Genomic DNA, 16,793 nt, shown 5'->3' with positions numbered 1-16,793 from the left:
TCTAGTGGAAATTTAAGGAAATAGTCCAGTACTGGTGTTAGGAATTTGAGCTTTCTTGGTAGATCGCGTTATTGTCAAGACCCTTTTGGACTCACTTCCACCAGGCCTATCTCCAAGGAAGGAGAGATATTGCAATCTAGATGTCACCCTGCATGGTAGGGTCAGGGACAGAACACTCACCTGTCTGCCCAAGAATATCCCTGTGCCTATTGATTCTTTTCCTTCTCCTCGTATGTCCTCTTTATAATTTTACGATTTATGATTTATTTGACTTTATGATTGTATCAGGGTCCTCTAGAGGAACAGAATCAACAGGAAGTTTGATTATAAAAATCTCCATACTGCTTTTCAGAGTGATTGCATCAATTTGCAGTCCCACCAACAATGTATGAGTGTACCTTTTTCCCCACATCCTCACCAACATTTATTGTTCCTTTTATTCTTAATAATTGCATTCTAACCAGAGTGTGATGAAATCTTAGGGTAGTTTTGACATGCATTTCTCTAATTCCTAGAGTTATTGAACATTTTTTCATGTATTTGTTGATCAATTGTATATCTTCTTCTGTGAAGTATCTTCTTAATTCCTTAGCCCATTCATTAATTGAGTTACTTGCATTTGGGATGTTAAAGTTTTTGAGTCCTTTATAAATTCTGGAGATTAATTCTCTATCTGAAGTGCATGTGGTAAATATTTTCTCCCACTCTGTAGGCTCTCTCTTCATATTATTGATCATTTCTTGTGCTGAGAAAAAGCTTTTTAGTTTGAGTCCATCCCATTTATTGATCCTTAATTTTATTTCTTGTACTTTAGGAGTCTTGTTAAGGGAGTCTGGTCCTAAGCTGACACGATGAAGATTTTGACCTACTTTTCTATTTTGTGCATGGTCTCTGGTCTAATTCCTAGATCCTTGATCCAGATAGTGGTTTAATTTCATTTTACTGCATATGGATTTCCAGTTTTTCCCAGCACCATTTGTTGAAGAGGCTATCTTTTCTCCATTGTATGTTTTTGGCACCTTTGTCTAGTATGACATAACTGCATTTATGTGGATTTCTCTTTGTGTCTTCTATTCTGTACCATTGGTCTGCCTGTCTATTGTGGTGCCTTTACCATGCCGTTTTTGTTACTATTGCTCTGTAATGTAGTTTAGGTCTGGTATTGTGATGCCTCCTGTTCAAGCAACTTTTATTGTATGTAATAATGGCCAAAAGTGCCTGGGTGATGATTCAAAGAAGGTCCGAGGGGATCAGACATGGAAGGACAGACTCGCTCTGGTACTGTGTGATGGAGTGAATACAGGATAAACCCAGGAGGTGTGGGCTTTGATACTATCTTCAGTGTTGGATATCTATTGGGGGATTTGGAACATCTCTCCTGTGGATAAGGATGGATGGCTATATAAAATCCAGTTACTGCAAAGGGAATGTTTTAAATTTTGGTTAATAGAAAAATTTAGTGTATAATAAACAACACACAGAGTTATGCAGACTAGGAGAGAATCCTACAATACAAAAACAAATGACTCATAACTATAATCTAAATATGGATTTTAATTCAAATCAATGTGAGAAAATAATAAATTAAGAATTGGGCTGAAGAAATGAACAGACAATACAAAAATAAAAGAAAAATAGCCAGCTAATATATAAAGATATGCTCAAACTCATGAACAATGGAAGGGAAGCAAGCAGACCAAACTGTGAGTTGTGCACACATGGATTATCAGAATGCATCTCATCACTGTGTAAAACTATAAGGTATTCAAAAAGATAAGAGGGAAAGGCAGAAATAGACATGATTAGACGTTTGTAAAAACCCATCAGGTTACACTTTTTAGAATTTAGATGGCCTTAAACAACCTGGGAAGACACCTATAAAATATGGCTGATGTTACCTCTGCAGAGGAGGGGGCACCGGGAGAGACGCAGAGGCGGCCCACGACTCCCTATTCTCTCCAGTTCCATGTCGCTTCTTTCTTTCCACCATAGGTGTGTATTGTTAAGACAACCGCTTTTCTTACACATTTAATGAGAAAGTCATCATGATCAGAAAAGGCTTCCCAGGACAGGCGACCCTGGGCTTTGGGGACAAAAAGTCTCGCAGCTGTTCTCAACCAGGGCAAAGGGCCTACCGGGGACCTCTGGCAACCCCCGGAGGCACTTTTCATGTTTCCAAGGGGAGGTGTGTTATGGGCACCTAGAGAGCAGACACCACACCAGAGATCCCCAGGAGAGGCGGGCTGGGAAGCTTCAGCGGGCTGCTCGGCACCCCACAATGCTCTCCTAAGAACTTCAAACTCTTGGGGGCAGGAAGCAGAGGGAAATGAGAAAAGCAGCGCTCCTGCCGTTCCGGCTGACTGGCATCACTTCAGACCGATTCCATTGAATGTTATACCCTGTGCTTATTTAAAAGGTTTTCTTTTTAATCAAGACTACTTATTGCATTCTAGAAGTCTGTCCTGCATAAAATAATACCACATGTACAAAACGACATTTTGAATGTCCAATTTGGTGCTTTTCGGAAAAGGAAAAAAAAATGGATTTCACAAAATGATGGGTATACTCCATTCCTTCTGATAAGCCCAATTAGTGAGGTGTGTGTGGCAGGAGCAAAAACTGATTGAGTATGAAACATAAACTTCCAGGGAAGTCCCTGCCGTGGGGTGTCAAAGCCTGCTCAGGCAAGCGATTTCCACCCTGAAGGTGAACCTGAAAATCACCAATCCAAAACTGTCGATCAGGACATTACGATGCCCTGCTAGTCAGACCCACACAGACATGCCTGCCAGCACCACATCGCTGCAGAATCCGGTTTTAGTCCAGGGCCTGCTGGGCTAACTGTGGAAAGGAAATGAACATGACTTCGTCTGTCAAACATCTCTGCAGACCTGCCAGACAGGGGCGATTTGGTCATGAGAAAGGCATGTTCTGACCACGTTGGCTTTTGAAAAAATGATTTAACTAGGGTTGTCCCCATAGAGAGGAGTGGACCCAACTACCTGTATTTCACAAGGGTGATCCTTGAGTGTGCTCTCATCCTCCCAAGATTTCAGTGCCCAGTTATGTAGCTCACTGGGAATACTGTCCAAAAAAAGCCTCTTTGATTTATCAGAGGAAGCCTGGACTTTTGACACCAACGAATTTCAAAGCCTGGAGCAACCTGGCAGATACTCTAAGCAAATGCATCTCAGTCCTCCAGTGGGACCATCCGAAACATCTTCAGTAACTGGAGAAGGAAGGAAAGACATCCATCTCCCTCAGCCTGGGCAACTACAAATGTGTGATTGTTAGCTCAGCTGGGCTGAGCGTTGTGCTAATGAGATCAGGGCTGCGTGTCTGATTCCTTGGTGGCCAGCTCAAGTCTCTCCTGTTTCATGTCCACAGGATCAACCTGAGCAAAATTCCATGGGCTCAGGGCGGGGGTGCGGGGGTTCAGTGAAGGTTGTAGATGAAGCAAAACCAAAGTAGAAAAGCAAAATTACACTCTCTTCACAGGGGTTAGGAATGATGTGCACAGGGAACTTCGTTAACTAGTGATGTTACATGTGGCACTTCTTGAAAGATTCCTGACACATCTGCATTCAAATGGTAAGGATCCCTGTGGAGAAGGAGCACTTGTGAAAATCGACAACTGAATGAAATTGAAATGCCCAACTCATGAGCTGCCACAGGAAGGTGTGACATTTGGCTCAGTTTTTTTCTTCTTGCTTATCTGCCTTTTGTTTCTTCATTGAAATGTCCTGGAGGGAAAGTCTGTCTAGGAAGTGGGGGAATTCCACACATTGTGCTTCAGGAGCCACATCCATTTATCCTCTCCTCAATAATGAGATGGCTAACGGGCACCTGCAGTCCACTGCAGAGTGGCCCCCTCCAAAGCATGGGAACGCCTCGCTTCTCAAAGGGTGTCCGTAAGCCGGTATCACTTGGGAACTTGTTGGAAATGCAGGCTCTTCGGTTCCAACCCCAGACAAATTCATTCAAAAATCTGCATATTGACAAGATGCCCAGGTGACCCAGGTACCTTATAGTGTGAGTAGCTCTGCTCTACGAGAGAGCCAGGAAAGCCAGGGATCCATTTTACATTCTCAGGGTCGTCTGTGCTCGGCCGCTGCTCCTTGATGTGCTGGTCACCTGCTTGCGTGGCTGACAACACCAGGTGCGGCTGCCTGGTAGACTTGCTTGATGAGCACCCTCTGCAGATCTCATGGGCATTTCGATGTTGTCACCATTGTGAAGACGTCTCGACCAGTGGGAGAGTAGCCCACAAAAGCTTCCAGTTCAGCACATCCCTTCACCTGGGAGTGATAAAGCAAAGGCCCCACTGAACGCAAATGGAACCCACGGTAGTTGGCTAAGCAGGTGAACTCGAATGGCTTACCTGTAGTATCAAAGTGCTTGCAGCGTGGAACAGTCATTCCAGTCCGTTGCACTGTGCAGAGAACTGTGGAAACACCATTGTTTGAATGCAATTGTTAGCTAATAAAAATGGCAGATGTTGGGAAAACTGTCATTTTCAGAGTTTCATGTATAGAAGGCAGTGTTGTGCACAAAAGCTGATTGCCTTTTCAAAAGTCTGAGAACAATGATTTCATAAGGGACAAAGATCTTTTAAATAAACAGTTATTTTAAAAATCCATATAAAATAATGTACAATTTTCTTCCGTGACCCAACAATGAAACAAGTCTTAAGATGGAGTGGAGGTCATAGCACAAAAAATGAGGAGTGGTGAACATGGAATCCAGTTCCTCTAGCTCGGTGCCTTTCCTCATGTCCGATGAAGTACGTGCCCGCGCGTGTGATGCCCCGTGGTCATTGACACATACCTTTCTGTAATTGTGTGATTTGTCTAGCACATTTCTAACCTAAATTCTAACTCTACTGCTATGTTGTCTTATTTTCAGAAGTTATGTTAGGCTTAACAGTGTTGTGCTGAGTGATCTTCTCAAACACAGATAAAATATGGAACAAAGGTCTTGAACCATACGCGGGAGGATTTCTTTGATCTGATAAAAATCAAGTTTCCATTCTACTTCCAGGGTGGTTGTTTATTGCAATGGTCCTTTGTACGGAAGACGGACTCCTGCTTGTCTGCTCTTCTGTGTCTTCCGTCTAGACCCCTCTGTTGTGCACCAGGATACTGACTTGTGTGTGCTGATGCTTCCAGCCCCGACAGTGCCAGAATGGAAGTAGTTACTGAATAAACAAGCAAGTGCCTTACTGTGGGGGCAGGCTGAAATTCCCCTGGCCAGCCTTGGTGGCCGAGGCCAGTCGGCCCAACTGCACGGTCTCTTTCTTTGCTACCAGGCACCACCACATGCCCTGCAGTCATTTTGAAAATCATCCTGAGAGCACATTCATGCCTCTCCTGATTTGGCAAACATGCTGGACATTTACTTCCATGAAAGAACACAGTCATCAGATCCCTAAACAGCAGACAGTTGATGACGGACTTCCAAAGTGGAGATGCATGACCCTTTCTCATTACAAACACGAGAGCTCTGATCAATTTTTTAATGAGAACTAAGGGAGGTAAACCTGGACTGAGTATCTGTACCAAATATAGCCAACTGTAAAGCAAAGTGACCGTGGGTGAGAAGCCTGGAAAATATGCCTGTGGAGTCTGAATTCTTGGAGAAAAGTGCATTCACACAACTCAAATGAGGCCGTTTTGATCCTGGACCTCTGATACGATTTGAATATCAATTTTTTAAATCAAAGGGTTCTCTACACTTCGCTGTCTAGACCTCATATCAGACACTTGGAGGGCAAGTTCAGATCTGCCTGAGGGGCTCACTCTTGTCAATATGCAGACAAAAAAAAAAAAAAAAAAAAAAAAAAAACCAACTCTATTGAGTGGAGGCCTTTGGAATTTACCATAGTAGTTTACAATTTTAATAGCTACCAGGTTGTGTAGAAGTTAGCTGCTATAAAATTGCCTTTCAGCAAGCTCTCAAAGTGCATTTACAAGCTGAGTTATAACTGCTAAAGATAAGCCTATTCCCCTCCCTTACCTTTCTCCCCAGACTTGCTGATACATTCCAAGGTTTCACCCCAGTAGCATCTCCTGAAGGTAGAAACGGGAAAGTTGAGACTGAGCTTACAGACGCGTCTGTTACAGTTCAGACACAGATGGTACTTCCGAGAAGGAACAGGGTCTCACGGTCATTGTTGCTTCAGTCTTTCAGATTTTAACTTGAGAAAAAAAGGGGGCGGGGGCTTAAGTCTTTGAAGATCATGTCCATCATGAACAAAGATGAAGCTGGGTTAGAAAACAAGCTCAAGTCACGTGTGTGGTCATGCTGTACGGAGTTGTTTCACCTGGTGATGCCACCTCAGTCAGAACCACAGCAGGCCACTAAGGGCCTTTCCCTAGGGTGACAGGACAACATTCACACATATGTTTATCTTTTCAGATTTCTATCACCAATGCCTCTGGGCAAACTCACGGACAGAAAGTTCACGCGCTGCCTTTCTGACAACTTTCTCCGTGACATTCCAGAAAGCACTGTGGTTAAAACAGCCTTGTCGACAGGCGGGAACGTCAATGTTTACTCTGCATCAAAACCATCCATTTTCTCTTGGTGTCACAGGATACCATTTGCTGATCTTACTAGTACATATGGCACAACAGTCTAACCACTAACTGTGGGAAAGAATCTGTCCCTCACCCAGCAATGCAGAAAATCTGACCCTGACTGTTCTACACATTTAAATAGACATTATGCCAAAGCAGAGTAACAATGCAAAGGCCTGTAGTCCTCCTAGTAATATTTAACTCAATCATTATTTTTAAAAGTTTAAGTATTTATAAATGGAAATTTATAAATATAAATTTACCAAATAACTTTTTAGACCCTTTTCTTTGGCTTCACTAAAATATTTCACTATAATTTAAACTATATAGGTAGCACAGAGCATTTTTGATTTGTTGGTATTAGCCAATCCTCTTATTTTAACAGGAAATTGTTAAATCAATTACCCTTTAATTATGATGTAAACTTCAAAGATGATGCTCCATGGAACAGATGTTTATGAATTAAAGCTTTATCTTCTCAACATCAATAAAAAGTAAATTTAAGGCTTGGCTATATTTACGTGTGCCTCAAAAACATCGAATCATAAAATTTTAGAGCTGGAAGAGATATTTGAGATTCATAGTCCAATACGATCATTTTAAAAACAAGGACTCTGAGAGCAGGGAGGTTAATTGACTTTCTCGTTCTCAAGGTCGTAGACGCAGTTAGTGGCGGACTGGGAATTCAACATTCCAGCTAATCCATATGTCCTTCCCTTCATAAGGGGCTTGGTGTTTCATCCCCTCTGCTCAGCGAGGTCTTAAAGATGCATACATCCAGCTCTGATTCTGTTGTCCTCTGAGAAGAAAAAAAATTGTGGTTGGGTTCTTTCACGATTCCATGAGTGGAGCTACTAAGTTCTGATTGCACCATGGGTCCCATGGGAACATTTTAGGGTCAGCATAAGTAACAGGGTTACCCAGCGATCCAGTTAATAGATTACTAGAAGTAGAAGTAGTAGTAGTAGTAATTTAGAATAAAGAGAAAATCCTCCAAAGCTGCCTTTGGATCATCTTCTCTGTGTCCCTGGTTTCTAAAAGATGCCTGGGACGCCTGGGAATTCATAGGTGTATTAAATGAATCATCCATCGCTGCTCATCAATGAATTAATAAACCTGTAGATATGAGAAACGGTCCCCATGCTAACTTCCTAAACCAATGTGACCTTAGGCAAAGGCCAGCAGCCTTCTGGGATCTGCCATTGGTTTTATCAGTAACATCTTAGAGGAGAAAACCCAGATTCACGCACGAATCCGCCTGCCTGGGAGGCTGACTGGGATGTTTATCTTTAGGCATCAACTAAAGCAAAGCACCATTAATGATTTGAATACGACTCAAAACCGGAGGAAGAGAAGACAACTGCTTTCAGCCGTTTGCTACTGACCCTCGTGAAACGAGTGGGGACCTGGAGGTCCCCCTGGCGGGAAGGAGCAGGAGGCCTTTCCAGTTCCGCAGGTGCGCGCATTTGGAAATGGCAGCACGCTGAGTCCTTAGGTGGGCGCTTCCTCTTTTTTCCTGCCACGGAGCTGAATCTGACCGCAGCTCAGTCGCGTTTGTGTAGATGATTACATCTCTGCTCTGCGTCCTGGTACGGCACGAAAACCAGAAAGACAGAGGACGCCAGTGCTGAGAAGGCAAGTTTCAGAACAGGACTTCCAGATTTCTAGCCATGGGCCCTCTGAGGGGACTCATGGACCCACTTCAGAAGGCTTCTCAGTGTTTAAAATAAGAATACACATAGAAAGACAGCATAAACATTTATTATAAACATAATAAAGATAACAAAATGTAAAATAAAATAACATACAGAGGACTACAAAGAAAAGCAATTGTATTGAAACGATGCATATCAATATATTTGAACTATGCCTATCAATATATGAAAGCAAAACCATTCTAATTTCCCCATGATGACAAATAAATGATATTTCAATATATTTGAATAACTGAACCATTATGAAAATCATCTGTGATTTTCGTAGGTGGCAAATTTCACAGGTACTGATACTAGTCTTCTGGGATGTGTGTCTGCATTTATAATTTCAATTTAGGTTAGAAGTAAATGACCACCAGCACAGGAACATATTCCTGTCCAAGTCAATGGAATTCCTTACTTCTAGCCACAGACTCCCTGGAAGTATGGCTCTAGGTTGGAGAACCCCTGGTTTGGAGTGAAACAGACCCCCAAATCGGAATTTTAGTCCTGCCCTGGGCTATCTCTGACCTCAGCTGCATTGCTGAACTTTTAGAAGCTCTGTAACACGGGCGTGGAGGTGCACAGTACCTGGAACTGTTTGAAGGAACACTGTAAGGGAGCAGGGTTAGCACACTGCCTGGCAGGTAGTAAACCCTCAATGTATTATGCTCTCGATTCCCAGGGGAATCGTTTTTCCTCCTTGATATTTTAGTCCTTTAGCATAATTTAACTTCCAAGCAAGCATGTAATATTCCTTCTCTATTGCTGAGGATTAGGTTCTTAGACATTTTAGCAACTTAATTCACAAAAACAAAACAAAAGTGCTAAAAGGATCAAGGTCACCTGAGACTTTACAGAAAGCTCTAATACAAACTTTTTAACACTAAAATTCAAAAAACGACTCATAAAATTAGCTAAATATTAAAACACATCTATTGGAAAGGGAAAGGACATTGAATTGGAGGCCCTGACTCCCTCCAATCAATGAGAAGACATGGTGCCTCTGGCAACAGTTATCAAAGGTGACATGCTATTTATATCAACCAGGTACATGTATTTAATTGATCTGAAATGTTCGAGCTTTGGAAATAGTGAAGAAAAGAAAATCTGAGTGTGTGATTTCATTTCAGCACAACAGAGGTCAAGGTGGACCAGCCCTGGAGCAATCAGAGACTTATAACTGTAACAGGATACTCAGGGGGTTCATCTCGCCCCCGTCCAGAGCGCTGATAAAATTCTTACTCAACCCCAAACCCCTCCACCCTGCACACACAAACAAAAAAAGGAAAAGAAAATGACAAGCAGGTATCATGTGGTTAGGAGGGGAATCAGACACTAAGAAAATACATTCTGCTCTCTTTTTGCCCCATTTAAAATGTTACTGAATTCCAAATATTCCACTGGTATTTGTCACCAATACTTCCATTTAGCTATCATCTGAGCCTTTAGCTACACAAGAATGAGTCCATTTATACAATCAAGCACATTTTGAAGACTGTTATTTCAGTCATTTATATTCAACAATTGCTTATTGGTGTCAGTGACAGATTAGAATCTCAAGGCAAAAATCATGAATGAAAACTGGTCCCTAGCAGGCATGAGGGTGCAAGCCCTCAGACCCCACTACTCAGGAGACTGAGAGAGGATTGTTTTGGTCCAGGAGTCTAAGACCAGCCTGGACAACAAGGCCAGGCCTCATCTTCTAAAAGCCAAAACAAAAGCAAAATGGTGCCTTTGTTAGAGAGCTTGTAGTTTGATGTGCAAAATGTTAAGCATATTTAGAATGTTTTACATGAACCCTGGTTTATCAACACCCAAAGGAGCACACTCAAAGTACCTGTGTCTGAGCTTAAGAGAAACGAAGAAAGGGAGAAAGGGCGTTCCTGAGATGTGTTCCTGAATATGTTCATTTAGATGTCTGATGAATGTACACAACGGTCTTCCCTCGATGCAACAGAACTGGTCCCAGTATCCAGGAATCATCTAAGACCAGAAGAAGGTAATAAATTGATTCGTTGTCAGAGGAACACAAAAACTGTTTGAAAAGGAAAGTTTTATTCATTTACTTATCTTGTTTTAGAAGACTCTGAGGAATTAGAATTCCCAGAAAGAAACATTTTTATTTGGGGAAACTGAAGAAGGAAATATGTAGCTTAAAAAAAAAAAAAAAAAGAGCTAAAATGAGTTGCAGATCCTAGAAAAACAATAAAATAAATGGGAAATGTTTTCGTAACCTATGAAATTACTCACATCTGTAGAAGCCATATAGGACACTAGAGACAAAAATCTTGAAGAAGAAAAGAAAGACACATGCTTCTAACCGGGGCCTTTGTCAGAAAGATAGAAAAAGTAACAAGAGCCAGAACAGGGAAGAGACTCTAAGAGAAGAATGGAGGTGTGTCACTCTCCAGGAAGCACACAAGCTGCTTTAGGAGGTGATCAGGCCCCATCTCTGAAGGCCCTGCAACAGGACAGAGACAAACAGGAAGAGGTGGAGGTAATTCATTCAACTAGTGTGGGATCGGGCTAAGTGACCTAAGAGCACTTGAAGTGCATTCTGGTGCCTAGAAAGGTTTATGATTCCAAGAATACTTTAAAACCAAAAAAATGTGTGAAGGCACACATTGAAAGCAAAAGAGGAAGGAAGGACCCCCAACACCAAATGCCAAACTCAGCCTAGTTTCTCTTTTGAAGATAGCTCTGGAAGCTCAGGAGCACAAGCTCAGGTAGAGCGCAAGGGAATGGTCCACAGCCTGGTCTATGAATGCCATTTCAGGGGTGCAGAAAAAGCCCGGCTCTAAGAATGCCACAGGAGCTTCAGGAGAGGCCAGAAACACGGCCCAGAGCCCAGCCGCAGGCCTCCTCCCCTGCTTCTCCACGGAGTTTATGAGTCCCCGGCAGCACACTAGGCATTCACACCGCTCCAGTAACTTGTCCAATAAACGACTTCCTTGTGCTTGAGAAACTCACTCCTGCTGGGCTTTGGACCGCAGACCTTCAGATTCAGAGGAACTAGAATCTAAACGTTGCTGACCAGCACCAGAGACACCCATTAAATCAGTGCCCTGTTAACTCCTCCTGTGTTCATAAGCAGTTGCTCACTGGGAAAAGGCTGGTTCACCAAACGCGTTGGCTCAAACCTACTGACTAAACCACCGCTTGTGATTGAGGAGCCGACAGTGGAGCCAGAGATTCTGGTGTTCCCTGTCTTCCGTGTCCAATGACTTCCTTCACCGATGAGATTGGATTCGGGGAGTGAACACTGATTTTTCTTTCATGGGGAATCCAAATTTAAAGTTCCCTATCCTCTCAAATGGTCATCCTTTTCAGTAAGGTACCTTGTCCCCCAAACAGTGTTTATTATAGAAACTTTCTTTGGAAAATGGGCCTTTAATGCTTCAGAGCTTGAATATTCATTTTCATCAGGAATTCAAGTTCCTTTAAGAAAGATCAACACTTGCAAAATTAACATTATAAATTATATGAAAAGGGACAAGTTTTGACTCCCAACCAAGTAACATAGAAACCCCTATTTCCTTATAAACTTCCATCATTTATTTTCTTTTCTCTAATTTTATTACTCCAAAGTTCACATTAATACAGTTGAGTTAGAACCAGGAAAATTAATATTAAACTACTAGAAGTGAAAATCAAGCCACCTCTAAGGATTTTGTTTATTTCAAGAAGTTATCCCTGAATCAGTTTCCTGGCTGTTTATTATGTATCTTAGCAAAAGTCAAACTTCAACCCTTTATAGTTGATTCTGAGGTTGGAATATGCAGATGAGGACAATATCCTTGGTTAATATAATGCCTCCTATTTCCCCAGATCCACTATGTTTTAAAATATATCTCAATGGCACAGTGCTCAGCATGGAAGGAATGTACAGCCTCACCTTGTCAGTCCCCTCCAGAAGGTGCTGGTCCCCAAGGCATTGCACACATACAGCACAGAACCTTACCCAGAGCCTTTCTCCCTTGTTCTTCCCCAAGGTCTGGAGGTCCTGCAAGGTCCAACACTGAAAAATGGACATCGTTTGGATTTTGAAGCAATCTATGAAAAAAAGAGCTCAACCATTTAAAACTTTGGTAAGTTATTGCTATCAAAATACCAATGAGTATCTCACCTTCTTTGATAATAGAAAAGATGGATCCCAAAAGATGACAGTTTTTAATTATTTCCCTTCTCTGTGAAAGTTATTTATTTTGAGAGACAATAAAGGGCATCTAAGCATAAATGTTCTATGTGTACCAAGGAGATCTGAGTAGAATTCATGGCATCAATAGACACATTTTGTACAAAGTTTCCATTTACCTGGTCGGCTGGATTTTAAGACAATGATTTTTCATCAAGGAAAGAAACTAAATTTTCATAAATATATTGAGAATGGTTGTGGAAGCTGTCAGAGATGGGGTAAGCGGAAAAAGCTTTCCTAGGGAGGTCTATGGATGAAAAAGGTCAGTGTCTCAGAACTGAAAGGTGTGGCAGATGAGACAGGAATTTGCACCAATCTTAAGAAAATAATGATAAAACGTGAAGGATCAGCCACCAAAATGCTCAAGGCAGATTCATGAGGAAATAATAGGCTTCCTTGAAAAAGAAGAGAAGTTCATGGTGGTAATCTGAACAAGCGCACCCTGATGCTTGAAGGAAAGAGCCCAAAGAAGCACGTGGTCCCTACAGCCAGTTAGAGGTCAGAGGCACCCCTCAGGAAATGCCCCAGGGAAGAAGAGCTTAATTCCTCTCTACAAGTTGAACTAGGACTATCAAGGGCACAGAGGGTCTCCATGTGTTGGAGGCATTGTGAGAGACATGCTCTCTCAAAAGGAAGCCAAAAAAATTTTAAACCAGGCATTCGGAGTCATTTAAAGAGATGGATTCTGAAATAAAATCTTCAGAAAACACAGCCTCGACAATGGCAGTAACACAATAAAACAGCGAGCAGGTGAAAGAGAAAGGAGAATTCTGAGATCATGGCAGATTTCATCTTGGACTGGCCAAAGCAGGGAGAAGCTCAGCCTTTTGCCTGGAGGGAGGCATGATAATCCTAAGAGTGGGATAGTTTACGTGTCCTGAGCAGGAGCAAGTAGGCTTGAGACCCGCCGCTTCCCTAGCTTGGATTTCATCTCCAGTTAACGTCTTTAATCTGCCTTCCCTGCGAGAGGATAATTGGATTGTGCATGACTATCAATTTGCAAAGCTTACCAGAGAAAACAATAAATCTGAATTCTAGTGTCTTTTTTAATTTTTATTTTTTATTTGTTCTTTTTAGAAATACATGACAGTAGTGTGTATTTTGACATACTATACATACGTGTAGAGTCTTATAAATGGCATTGGTGTCAGTTCTCTAAGGCTCAGGCGATACAGTGCATGGGACACTGAAATTTCATACAGGACATCTCACTTGCTCCTCCATAAAGCTCCTCTGGGTCACCACCCACTCCAGCCCCTTCAACTTCAGTGAATGCTTAAAGCTTAGAGAAGCAAAGCCCTCAATGCTGCATGCACACAGGCAAACAGAATAATGGAATGATCCCCACCCTTCAATAGTGCCCCACAAGATGTTCATCTTCCAGTCCTTGGAACCAATAAGTAGTGAGAGTACATGGCTGGCTGCAGGTGGAACTGAGGGTGCTAATAGATGAACTTAAAATAGACCACCTTGGATTACCAGGAAACCCAAGGTGATCACAGGGGCCCTTAAACATGGAATAGGGAGGCAGATAAAGAGAGTCTAATGAAGGTGTGATGAGGAACGTAGGATCAAGGACATGCCACCTGGCTACCTTTGAAGATGGAGGAAAAGGGCCATGAGCAAGGAATGTGGGTATCCTCTAGAAGCTGGGTAAAGCAAAGAAACACGTCCTTCCTTGGAGTGCTTGATGGATCGTGGCCCTGCCCACACCTCAACCATAGCCAGCAAGACCCGCTCTGACCTCTCGGCCTAAGGCAAGATAATAAAGTCTCACTGCTTTAAGAAACTATACTTGTGTTAATTGCTACATAAACAATAGGCCACAAGTTTATCATATACTCAAGTAAGACTGCTTACGAGTCACTTGAATCAACTTTAAAACATGGTACCATGCATCACAGGATCTACAGCAACAGCCATACCTCCTGAGGTGATTAAGAGCATAAACTTTGAAAACAGACAAATCCAGATTCAAATCCTAATTTGGGCCATTTAGCAGCAATAAGAATAAATTATTGAATCTCTTCAGGCTTCAATGTCTTCATTCATTAAGATGAACAAGTACTCATAGATTATGGTGATGATTTAATAAGATAAACTTGTCTAGTTCAGCAAAAATGTCTAGGAAGCATTCATTCATGGTAAAGTGGCTGATGATAGAAAGGTATGTAACATTTTTTTGAATCTTTTTGCCAGAGCTCCTGTTAGATGCTGGAGTTATGACAATGAACAGGACAGACACTTAGGAATAGCCATGTGTTAAAACCTTATGAAAAACCTTTGATGAGCATATAGGAAGGTCTTACCACACATGGGCATTTTGGCTGAATCCACAGGTAGGAGGATATTTCTTAGAGGAATAAATTCCAAATGGAGGCCTAAAGAATAATAGAAAGTAGATTTTAAAAGTGGGTGGAGGATGAGTGGAACAGCATTTTAGACACAGGGAACAACATGGTATAAGGCATGGGAGTGTGGACGTCAGAGCAGTTGAAAGTAACAGTGACAGAGATGCACCCCTGGGAAAAGCAGAGCCTACAGTCTGAGGGGCCCCTTCTCCCCATAGCCATATGGGTTCCCAGCAATGCTAATGGGAGGAAAGACATTGATCATGTCTGTGTGCTACATAAATCATTCTAGAGAATCTATAGTGTCAAGAAAAAATATGAAAATCTAAAAAGGCAACAGAAACCATGTGAGAAAATGTTGTGATAATGCAGACCAACCACGATTGCTACTTTTGTCATTGGTATATGAGAAATAGGAATGAATATGAGGGGAAATCATGAGACGAACACACACAAGCAAACCTATGAGTCTTTTATCAATGTGTCAGTCTGCAGCATCAGAGAAGAGCAGTTGTGCAGATAGGAAACAACAGGTCCAGCAGCCACTTGCAGCCACAGGGAGCAGAAGGCAGGGCAGAGGCAGGATGTGCTGTTGGGCAGGATCTCAGACCCAACAGAAAAGCAAGACTGATCAGAAAGTGTAAGTCTCACTGCTACTAGGTTCTCCCAGGAGAATTGTAAATGGAAGTGAAAGATGTGACTTGCCACCAGAACATTCCTACATAAATTTGAGCTTTTCAGAAAAGAGAACCATCCTAAGAAATACCACTCATTCAAACCCACAAGTACTCAAAACTCTGTCTCTTGCTGAGCTAAAATGGAAGACTAGAAGCTGGCTTTCATTGTCCTCTCCTCCCACAGGCTGACCTGGGACCTACCTGGAAAATGAGAGAGGTGGATGGAAGGGCCACATCAGAGGGGACAAACGGAGAGAGCCGAGGGGGACCGGACTTGCTCCAGGGACATGAAGAGAGAAAGGTAGGTCCATCCCTGTACCACTAGGTCTAGGCAGTTTACCACTCAGGGAACCAGGCAGAAAATATCCTGTTGTTCCAGCAAGAAACCCCGGAGACTCCAGCACAGCTCTTCTACACACGCAGGTACATCCCACAGCGAGCAGCAAATGGAAATGAACAAGTTATTAAGGCCAAAGTATGAACCAATAACAAGGAATACATCTTTGAAGAACAATTGTCATTAAAATGGCAAATTGTGACTGTCATACAGACATAAAAATGACCATGTTAAAGACTTTTTTGAAGTCATGAATGAAGAAAGTTGTGAGATATGACCATCAATTTAATAAAGGAAAAAAAAAAAACAGGGGTGGGGATACTATTGGACTAAATATATAAATGGAGGCAAGCCAGGCCTCCCTGAGTCGAGAAGGAAAAGCCAATTGAACTCTCTGCAGTGGGTGGAATTGACTTGTCTACAGACACCAGCTCTTTTGCCTGCAATCAGATATTGGCATCATACAAAATTATAGAGTAGCTCCCACAGAATCATGGAATCATAGAATCACTCCTGTACTGTAGAGAGCACGTAGTTTTTCACTGAAGTTAAAATTTTTTTCTTGAGTATTTTGACTTGTATTTGTTTACAGTACTTACCAAAGATATCCTTGTAGGTGGTCATAGAGTTTACTTTTTTGTTTATATGTTGAACTCTATTTTTAACCATCATATACTAATTACAAATTTATGAACTCCAAGGTGATGTTTTCGTACATGTGTGCATTGCATAACGACCAAATTAGGGTAATTAGCATATCCCTCTCCTAAAACATTTGTCATCTCTGCAGCTAGTCCTTCCATCTAACCCTAACTCTGCCCACTGACCAACCTCTCCCCCCGCCTCCTCCTCACCCTCTGGCAGCCCACCACTGGACGCTCTCCTTCAACTTTTTGAGACATCACATGAGTGACATCAGACAGTATCTGCCTTTCTGGCTCCGCCTCCTGCACTTTAC

The sequence above is a fragment of the Sciurus vulgaris genome (assembly GCF_902686455.1).
Source record: "Sciurus vulgaris genome assembly, chromosome: 4".
Taxonomy (NCBI): Eukaryota; Metazoa; Chordata; class Mammalia; order Rodentia; family Sciuridae; genus Sciurus; species Sciurus vulgaris.
The sequence above is the reverse complement of the archived record's forward strand: the minus strand, read 5'-3'. Positions refer to the sequence as shown.